The sequence below is a fragment of the Rutidosis leptorrhynchoides genome, chromosome 7, assembly GCF_046630445.1.
Source record: "Rutidosis leptorrhynchoides isolate AG116_Rl617_1_P2 chromosome 7, CSIRO_AGI_Rlap_v1, whole genome shotgun sequence".
Taxonomy (NCBI): Eukaryota; Viridiplantae; Streptophyta; class Magnoliopsida; order Asterales; family Asteraceae; genus Rutidosis; species Rutidosis leptorrhynchoides.
In genome coordinates, this window is record NC_092339.1 from 97,104,845 (window position 1) to 97,116,325 (window position 11,481).

Here is an 11,481-nt window from a genome sequence, read left to right on the forward strand (position 1 = left end):
AAACGTGTAATGTTGAAAAGTGTAAAATTTAGACAAAGCAAAATGGGTTGGCCAACTTTATAGTACAAAAATAATTCTTTCTGCTGGATCGAAGCTTTACAGTCTACAACCACACACATTGAAGTTAATATGGTAAAATAGATCAAGAATGGGATTTAATACATTTATATATGGAGCACAATCAATTGAGGAGTGAGACGGTGGCTTTTTCCATATTAAATGAATTCTTTTTCTTCCTTACAACACACAAATATATTAAATTAAGAAAACAGATCAAGAGTGTTGAACTACTACTGCTATATTACGAAGGAGTATGGAAACAAGAAGAGGACAGTAGAGAAAGATAGAGAGAATAGATTACTACAAGAGAAAAATATCACACATCACATTTTATTATTTAGCTACTGTCTTTGTTTATTTCATTTACTCCGTATTAATTACTTCAATTTTCATTTCGTATTAATTTTAAGGTTCAAGAATTAGAATCGTTTCAATATTAAGGGTGTATTATTCATGATTAAGGGTATTATTGTTCGAGTGCAAGAGTGTTGTTATTGTAATTTTCTACCATTTGAAGTTAATGAGAGTGAAGATTTTCGTAAGTTTGTTCTACTAAAATTATTGTTATAATTTTTTATCATTATCATTATTGTTATTATTATGTTTGTATATTTATATTTTTATGTTCGCCCTATTATAATGAGTAGCTAATTTTCTATAGTGTTTGCTTAGATGTAGAGCCCTAGTGAAATGGATTGTTATCATTTGTAAATATTAAAATGTAACCTAGGTATTTTTAACATTGTGTCTAGCTAAAAGAACCATTGTTATACGATTAGATATTTAATCCTTATCACTTAATTTGTTAGATATAAATAGCGAAGGTTATTTCTATTAATATAAATTAAGCTTTAACACTAAAAGTGGTTTAGACGAACTTATGGATAAGTTATTAACACCAATTTAGAAATAAGGTTCGGTGGTTTGGGTAATATCATTAGTTATATAATAGTGAAATTGTAAAAAGGGAAACCGTTACGATTTAAGGTTTTGGCGAAAGTCAAAACTAGGTTAGGTCTCAATTTAAATACTTGGGGTATAGTTAACTATCTAAATTAGATCCGATGAAAATTAGATTTAATTTAGTTAGTTGAAAATTTATATATTCGAAAGAAAATATAAAGTTATATATAAAAACATTTTAATCGGACCTAATCTCAAAACAATCCATGAATCTAGAGGCAAAACATTTAAGTAAACACTCCTATTTAATTATATTGCAAGTTATTATTTTACTTATTACCATTCATTAATATAATTGTATTAACATAAATAGTGTAATTTCATTTAATTCACTTGTAATCTTGTAATTTTAATTATCAAGTAAGTTAGTTTAATTAAGTTATTTTTCATTATTGTTATATTATATAATTCCTAATCCAAAACCCCCTTTAAACTAGTTTAACATCAAAGACTATTAAAAACCATTAAACACTCCATCTCCCTGTGGAACGAATCGGATTTACCTATAAAACTAAACTACGCGAATAGGACTAGTTGCCTATATATGTGTGAAATCAACCCGAATTCATTAAAACACCATATATACAATAAATCAATTCGTGTAACAAAACAACTCAAATCCGTTCATAAATAAAGGTTACGATTCAGCACATCAACTTTTTGGCGCCGCTGCCGGGGAGTTGGCAGTTAAATAAATAGATAATTTTTCTGATTCGTAGTAGTAGTTGAATTTGTACGTGGACTGGGTTATTGGAGCCAAACAGTACCCAATTATATTGGGACCAAACGAATCCTGCCCCTCTGCTGCATCTTTTGGCTATTCGAAACGTGAGCAAAATCAGAAGGAAAATCTGTTTGTTTAAAGGTTTTTATCATTGTTTTTATGTTATTTGATCCTTTTGTAGGAATTCAATTCTTAGAAAAGATTTTGGTGTTGTGATTGCATAATAGAAATCAATGCATGAATTTACGTTCTTCCAACACTAATTTAACTCCTTCATATCCTGAACCCGAAAGGGAATTGCACGAACGCTTAAGAGCTCAAGAAGTAGAGTCTCTCGCTGAGGGTTTAGAATCACTTTCATTAGATTCTAAATCTAAACCAGTTATTCAACCAGTCATAGAGCCAGTTATTAAAGAAGAGGAAGAGATGTCTGCTACAAATCAAATGATGGATGCATTAATGAGGGCAACAAGAACAAGTCAAGGCCACGCAATTATTCAACCCACGATGTCTGACGGCTTTGAAATAAAGGGTCAATTTCTCCACATGGTGACTAATACATGCCAATTCAGTGGAGCTCCGAATGAGGATGCTAACGAGCATCTTCATAAATTTATAAGCATTTGCAAGCTATTCAAAATCAAAGATGTCTCTGATGATGTCGCATGTTTAAAAATCTTTCCATGGTCGTTAAAGGATGATGCAAGAGATTGGTTAGACTCGTTACCAGAAGGTTATATCGAAGATTGGAATGATATGATGGACAAGTTTTTGTCAGAGTTCTTCCCTGCTTCAAAAGTAGCAAAGTTACAAAGTGACATAAATCACTTTAAACAAAAGACTAATGAGACTCTTTATGAAGCTTGGACCCGATTCAATAAAATGCTTAGAATATGTCCTCAACACGGGTTGAATACATTCCAAAAGGTCCAAATATTCTATAAAGGAGTCAATGTGGCTACTCGAAAAGATATTGATGTTGCAGCAGGAGGTTCAATCATGAAGAAAACACCCGAAGAAGCTCACACAATCATTACCGATATAACAGCACATTCTCATAATTGGCATCAAGAGATGGAGTTCTCTAGATCAACAACTGTTGCTAGTATTGAAAGCAACGATGAAATTGTTGCTTTAAAAGTTCAATTGGCAAATCAAGGAAGGCAAATTGAGAAGGTGACCAAGGAAATGCATGCTATTAGGGTAGGGTGTGAATTGTGCCAAGGTCCTCACCTTACTAGAGATTGTGATCAAACAACAATGGAAGAGCAAACAAATTTCTTAGGTTACTTGCGAAAAGGTGAAATGAATTTCAACGATTTTCCGGCGGTTGAAGCAATGAACAGAAAATATCCTCCAATTAACAGTTATCAAATAGGAGGACCTTCGGGTTCAAACAATAATACTTACCTGGGAGGAAATTCGGTTTACCAAAATAACAGGAATTTCTCAAATCAAAATCAAAGAAATGCACCACCGGGTTACAATCACCTAAACAACCAAAATCAACCTCAACGAAATTACCAAAATAATTTCAAACACAATCAACCACAACCACAAGCACCTATACAACCACAACCCGAGAAGAAATCCGGTTTAGAAGATCTTTTGAGAGATTTTATGGTTAAGCATGAGCAAACTGCAGAACTTCAAACTCAGCAAATTCGAAATCAACAAGCTACGATACAGAATTTAGAAAGAGATGCTAAAAGGATCTCATAGTTACTAGCAGAGAGACCACCAGGCGCTCTCCCCTCAAATACTCAAGTTAATCCCAACAACAGTCAAACAAGGAATGAGCAAGTAAATTCCATAACTACGAAAAGTGGGTTAACCATTAACCCCAATATTCCAAAACCTCCTGCTCGTGTTCCTATTCCTAACGAAAAAGAGTCTTCGGTGGAAGAAGATAAGGTGCCAACCACAAGTGCACCTAAAACTCAACCGCCATTAAGAGAATACAAACATCCAATTCCATACCTACAACGTTTGAAGAAAGATAAATTACAATCACAGTACAACAAGTTTGCCGAAATGATTAAGCAAATTTGTATCAATGTACCACTTGTAGATGTTCTTGCGGGTATGCCAAATTATGTAAGGTTTATCAAGGATCTCATAGCCGATAAAGGTAAATATGAAGAAGTTTCTACCACATTTCTTAATGAGGAATGCTCGACAATTTTGCAAAAGCAAAAGATGCCACCGAAACTTAGAGATCCTGGTAGTTTCATTATTCCGTGTCTGATGGGAGATTCAGTAATGTACGATGCATTAGCTGACTTAGGCGCAAGTATCAATCTTATGCCACACTCCTTGTACTTTAAACTAAACCTAGGTGATCTAAAACCAACTAGGATGTGTATACGCCTAGCCGATAGAACTTTTAACTATCCTATTGGTATTGCCGAAAACCTATCGGTTAAAGTTAATCATTTAATCTTTCCTGTCGATTTCGTTGTCCTTGAAATGGAAGAAGATAGCAAGGTTCCCCTAATTCTAGGGCGAACTTTTATAAATACCGTCGACGCGATTGTGCGTGTTAAAGATAAAAAACTTAGTCTAGGTGTAGGGGAAGATAGAGTTACCTTAAACATAGATAAAGCTATGAAACAACCTATCTCCTCCGATGATGAATGTTATAAGGTAGACATTGTTGATTGTTGTGTTAAAGAAGAATTACAAGAATTACTAAATGTCGACACCTCGAACTTCACCCCAATGAGTGAAAGTAATGAATTTGATGTAGAGCTTGAACTTGACGAATTGTTGAAAGTAGTCATCGATGAAGATTGCTGTGAGAAAGAAATTCTCAAGGAAGATGAAACTTTTGAAGAAATTACCGATGGTAATAGGTTCCGGATAAAATCTTCCTTGGAAGAACCACCAACCTTGGAACTTAAAGAAATCCTGGAACATTTGGAGTATGCTTATCTCCAAGGTACGTCACAATTACCTGTTATAATTTCATCAAAACTCTCCGATAACGAAAAGAGTAGGTTAATGTCCGTTCTAAAAACTCGCAAGAAAGCAATTGCTTAGAAAACAACCGATATTCCAGGTATTAACCCCGTTTATTGTACTCATAAGATTCTAATGGAAGAAGATTTTAAACCCGTGGTACAAAGACAATGAAGGTTAAACCCCAACATGAAAGAAGTTGTCAAGAAGGAGGTTATCAAGTTAGTTGATGCCGGGTTAATATACCCTATATCCGATAGCCCATGAGTTAGTCCTGTTCAAGTGGTACCCAAGAAAGGAGGTACAACTGTCATCCTTAATGATAAGAATGAACTCGTTCCTACAAGAACAGTCACTAGTTGGAGAGTCTGTATAGACTACAGTCGTTTAAACGATCCCACAAGGAAAGATCATGTCCCACTTCCTTATATTGACCAAATGCTAGAACGTTTAGCGGGAAAAGAGTACTATTGTTTCCTTGATGGATTCTCCGGTTATTTTCAAATTCTCATTGATCCAAAAGACCAAGACAAGACAACTTTTACTTGTCCATTTGGTACATTCGCATACCGACGAATGCCGTTCGGATTATGCAACGCGCCAGGCACCTTTCAAAGGTGTATGATGGCAATATTTCATGAAATGATAGAAGGAAGTATGTAAGTCTTTATGGACAATTTCTATGTTTTTGGAGACTCCTTCGATTCATGCCTTTCAAACCTCGAGCGAATGTTAATTCGTTGTGAGGAATCAAATCTTGTTTTAAATTGGGAAAAATGCCACTTCATGGTGAAGGAAGGCATTGTTTTAGGACACAAGATTTCTCGAGATGGAATGGAAGTAGACAAAGCTAAGATCGATGTAATCTCAAAGCTTCCTCCTCCAACTAACGTTAAAGGAATTCGTAGTTTCTTAGGTCATGCGGGATTCTATCGACAATTCATAAAGGACTTTTCAAAAATCACTCGACCCATGACTAAACTTCTTGAGAAAGATAGAACATTCGACTTTAATGACGAATGCTTACAAGCTTTCTCCATTCTAAAAGATAAACTTACGAATGCACCTATCATAGTATCTCCCGATTGGTCCAAACCATTTGAACTAATGTGTGATGCTAGTGATTTTGCACTAGGAGCCGTTTTAGGACAACGCCAAGATAACAAATTTCAACCAATATATTATGCAAGTAAAACACTAACAGGAGCACAATTCAACTATACAACTACCGAAAAAGAACTCCTTGCAATTGTATTTGCTTTTGATAAATTTAGATCATATCTTGTGTTATCCAAAACAATTGTTTTTACTGATCATTCAGCCCTAAAGTACTTGTTCAAGAAACAAGATGCAAAACCTAGATTGATACATTGGATTCTTCTCTTAAAAGAATTTGATATAGAAATCAAGGATAAAAAGGGTGCTGAAAATTTCGCTGCTGATCACTTGTCTCGTCATGAGAATCCTGACCTAGAAAAACTAGATGAGTCAGTTATTCATGACACTTTTCCCGATGAGTTTCTAATGAGAATAGAAACCGAATTTGAAGTTCCATGGTTTGCGGATTTTGCAAACTATCTCGCTGCAGGAGTATTAATTAAAAACCAAACGTACCAGCAAAAGAAGAAATTCTTTGCTGATTTAAAGTTTTACTTCTGGGAAAATCCTAATCTTTTTCGAATAGGAGCGGATCAAGTTATCCGCCGATGCGTATATGTTAAAGAAGCTCAACAAATATTGGAGCACTGTCATCAAGGCCCAGTTGGTGGTCATTTCGGACCTAGCTATACAGCTAAGAAGGTTTTTGACTCAGGTTTTTATTGGCCAACCATTTCAAAGATGCACACCACATGGTTAAAACATGTGATGCATGTCAAAGATCCGGTAACATCTCAAAAAGGGATGAAATGCCACAAAAAGACATTCTTGTATGTGAAGTATTTGACATTTGGGGTATTGACTTCATGGGTCCATTTCCCGCATCGAATAAATGCAAATACATCCATGTGGCAGTTGACTACGTTTCTAAATGGGCCGAAGCAAAAGCTTTACCCACAAATGATGCCCGTGTTGTTGTGAACTTCCTAAAAAACCCATTTTCACGTTTTAAGATTCCAAAAACATTAATCAGTGATCGTGGAACTCATTTTACAAATCAATTACTCGAGAAAGTACTTAAAAAGTACGGAGTTAATCATCATTTCTCAACTTCTTACCACCCTCAAACGAGTGGACAAGTTGAAAACACAAACCGAGGTCTTAAACGAATATTAGAACGAACAGTTAAGAATAATCCTAAAATCTGGCATCGAAAGTTAGATAATGCGCTTTGGGCATTTAGAACTGCATTCAAAACGCCCATTGGTACTACACCTTTCCGATTAATTTATGGTAAGGCGTGTCATCTACCTGTCGAGGTTGAACACAAGGCATATTGGGCTCTAAGAGAATGTAACACCGACCTTATGGAAGCTGAAGAAAACCGATTCTTACAACTTAATGAATTAGACGAATTAAAACTACAAGCTTATGAAAACTCTAAAACATACAAAGAGAAAACTAAGAGATGGCACGATGCACGATTAAAAGAAAGAAAAGAATTCGAACAAGGGGATAAAGTATTAGTTTTCCAATCATGTTTTAAGTTTTCACCTGGGAAACTTAGATCCCGGTGGACTGGGCCATATATAATAAAACAGGTTTTTTCATCTGGATATGCAGAGTTATATAGCAAAGACGGTGGAACTTTCAAGGTGAACGGTCATCGACTCAAGTTATACTTTGACGGAATCAACACTACGGAAAGAGACGAAATCACCTTCTACCCTAAGGACAAGTAAATTTGGGGTAACTTTAAGGTTTTCAACTCCATTCTTGATCTTTAGTTTTATCTTTAAGAGTGGGGTTTGTTTGGTCTTTCTCTAGCAGACACTAAAGAACTAGTCTTCTCCCTCCATTCTACCTTTTTATTTTCTTTCATTTTTATTTATTTTTTATTTTCAAGATGCGCAATCAATATGTCTACAACCACTTCTTTTTGATGTGCGATAATATTTTACCGAGGGATGTGGTATTAGATATAAAGAGTAGATGCGATCAGGCGAGAAAAGAAATAAGGCAAGAACTTAATGAGAAAAATTATGCAAAAGGTAAATCAAAATCAGCCAAGAAGCGTCGAGAGCGTCATTTGGGCAAGTGTGTAAAATGTGGAAAACCAACTCACTATGGAGATTGCCCAAAGAACCAAACAGACTCTAATTACGAGTACATAACCTTATGCCGAGAAGGGCCTTTTAAATGTTCAGAGGAAAACCTCTTAAACCAACGTGGGTACGCCTACGAAGCCATTGGGAGCGAAATGGTACGACTCTACTATGAGGCGAGTCAACGCGATTTCACCCTCTAAATCTTTTTCTCGCCAATTGTATGTTTGTATGTGTTTGTCTTTTGGTGTATTTTAGTTTGTATTTGTTTGTTGTGTGTTTTTATTAAAACAGTCTACCATTTAAAAAGTGATGAACCTTGAGTTCAACCTGTCTTCATTGAAAACGATAATATTAAGTGTTACAACTGAATTGTCGTTCTTCAAATTGCACGAAATTTCTTGTTGGATTCATAAGATATCTCTTAAATAGTAAACCAAAAAAAAAATATATATTTTAAATTCTAAAAGTCTATAGTAGATTGCCAAAATATACCTTTTTATCAATAACTGTAAAAATATATAACTTGTAATCTTTGTCGTGGATAATGATAGGTGTAACAACCGAAATTATCTCTACCTAGTCGATAGGAAACAAAGTTTTAAGTTTGAAAATTAGTTGGTTTAAAAGTATAAAAAAATATAGAGTGTGTTTTAAATTCATGTAATTTTTATTTTTCATATACTTGTTTTAAAATTTTAAAACGTTAATCTTTTAATTTTATTAAAAATTTGAAAAAAAAATATCGAGTGTTTTGTTTCATTTCAAATTTGTCTTCGAAAAATTTTAAAACTTTAACTTTTAATGCATTAAATTTTATAAATTGAATTTAAAAATTTATAAACGGATAAAGACTAGGTATAATAACCGAAATTTCCGTTACTTCAAATATAAATTTTAAAAAGGATATTTCATAATTTTTATCAGTTATAAGTTATATAAAAAATAAAAAAATAAAAAAAATTTGGTGTGTTTTTAATATTTTCTTTTGCTTTTATTTAAATATACAAAAATTTTAAGTGTGGGGTAAAATTTTCGTACTATTAAAGTACAACCCTATCTTGTGTGTGATTAACATGTTTGTTGACAGGTACTTACGATGATGAGATATTCGACATAACGAACACAAAATTTATATTGTGATAAAAGGATTGGATACGTTCATATAATAAGGATTTCATGTTCTCGAATTGCTTAACAAAGGAAGTTCTAAATACTTTACACTTTTTGCCCTCTCAAATTTATACATTTTATCTGATTTAATGTAATGAGGGCATTACATAATCTCAAGTGTGGGGTGGGAATATATAAATTCTCGAGAACTTATAACTTGGTGGTTTTACGAAAATTTTGAAAAATTTTAAACAAATATACCTAGTCAATTTTTAAGGTAATTATGAGCGATTAAAGTTTAGGTGTCAAAAACTGAAATTATCGTCTCCATACGTTAAAAATACGTAAGTTTATTTGATTAAAACATATAAAAAGAAAATCAAGTATAACGGAATTTATAAACCCATATGTTTAGAACCATTTATCACGTGTTTCTATGAAGTTTATTGAAGATATCATTGCTTTGGAATGTATAAACCTGTTTATCCCATTGATGCGAGTAATAAAGGATGAATCAAGTCCATCCTTAAAGGAAGTAAAGTCTTCCGAATTTCGTTTTACTTGGTATAGCATACTTCCTAAACTATATCATTTCATACTAATATCATATCACGATATAAAAGTACCGTGGGAAGAGAAAGTCTTGAACTTTCAAACCCAAAAATAAACTTGGTAGGGTAAATCCGAGTCGCTATCCAGTGCAAGACAGATTACGGTGTATAAGCTGGAGCAGGATCTGTCCCGCGCGATAGCTTAGTCTTCGCAGTTTTAACCCTTGAATTGAAATGAACAAATTGTCAAAAAAGACCGATAGAAATATCGCGTCAGGGGGCGCCCGGTAAAGAGTTTCATGATACTACAATCATGTGAACGGATAGCTTGCTAATCGCCGACTGAGGCTTCAATTTTCAGTTACCCTCAACCGGAATTTGAGGTTAAAACCGGAAAACGTGTCTAGTGTAAAAACTAGCATGACATTTTTAAAAATCATAAAACGTTTTCCTAAGATCCAATTTTCCCTAAGGATCCAAATTTTTAAACCTTAATCACGAGTTTCAACTTTGTTTCTATTGTCAGAATTTCATTTCGTGTGGTGTGTGTGATCCAATAAATATCATGTGGTATTTTCAATTCATTTCATAAAGAGTGTGTTTTCAATTCGTGTGGTGTGTATGTGATTAAAAAAAAGGAAAAAAAATGAAAGAAAAAAATGTGATTCATGTGGAATGTTGTATTACAAACATTTCGATTATTTTTAAGTTTTGTAATTGCTTGAGGACAAGCAACATTCAAGTGTGGGGTAATTTGATATTGCTTAGTATATGCATATTCTTAGTCGCAATATCAGTCCTAAATGTTATGATTTTATATGTACTCGAGTAGTTTTTAGGTTTGTAATTGGTTAAAATGTCCAAAGCGTCGAATGAAGTGTTATTATGTATTTTCAATGATATAAAGGTCAAAATGAAGATAAAATGAAGATTTCTAATGAGCAACAAAAGACTACAACATCGCGCCTCAAGACTACAAGTTAAAACTATCGAAATCACAAAATCTGCGCGCCTGCACGAAAAAAATCATAACTAAATCATACTAACTCGAAAAAAGGTAAATCCAAAGCCCAGACGTCCATCCCTCACATGACTACAACTTTTATTTGCATGTCTAGTTCTAAAAATGAAGTACACGGATCGTGTAGCTCCTACACAAAATGTGTAATGTTGAAAAGTGTAAAATTCAGACAAAGCAAAATGGGTTGGCCAACTTTATAGTACAAAAATAATTCTTTCTGCTGGATTGAAGCTTTACAGTCTACAACCACAAACTTTGAATTTAATATGGTAAAATAGATCAAGAATGGGATCTAATACATTTATATATGGAGCACAATCAATTGAGGAGTGGGACGGTGGATTTTTCCATATTAAATGAATTCTTTTTCTTCTTTACAACACACAAATATATTAAATTAAGAAAACAGATCAAGAGTGTTGAACTACTACTGCTATATTACGAAGGAGTATGGAAACAAGAAGAGGACAGTAGAGAAAGATAGAGAGAATAGATTACTACAAGAGAAAAATATCACACATCACATTTTATTATTTAGCTACTGTCTTTGTTTATTTCATTTACTCCGTATCAATTACTTCAATTTTCATTTCGTATTAATTTTAAGGTTCAAGAATTAGAATCGTTTCAATATTAAGGTGTATTATTCCTGATTAAGGGTATTATTGTTCGAGTGCAAGAGTGTTGTTATTGTAATTTTCTACCATTTGAAGTTAATGAGAGTGAAGATTTTCGTAAGTTTGTTCTACTAAAATTATTGCTATCATTTTTTATCCTTATCATTATTGTTATTATTATGTTTGTATATTTATATTTTTATGTTCGCCCTATTATAATGAGTAGCTAATTTTCTATAGTGTTCGCTTAGATGTAGAGCCCTAGTGA

At 33.6% G+C, this 11,481-nt stretch overlaps 1 non-coding gene across 1 annotated transcript; it reads right to left on the reverse strand.

Moving 5' to 3' along the window:
- Positions 1 to 2,552: 2,552 nt before the first annotated feature.
- Positions 2,553 to 2,658, reverse strand: LOC139861016 (small nucleolar RNA R71). The gene has a single exon (XR_011763636.1). It is a non-coding gene; the product is annotated as a small nucleolar RNA R71 (small nucleolar RNA).
- Positions 2,659 to 11,481: the final 8,823 nt, after the last annotated feature.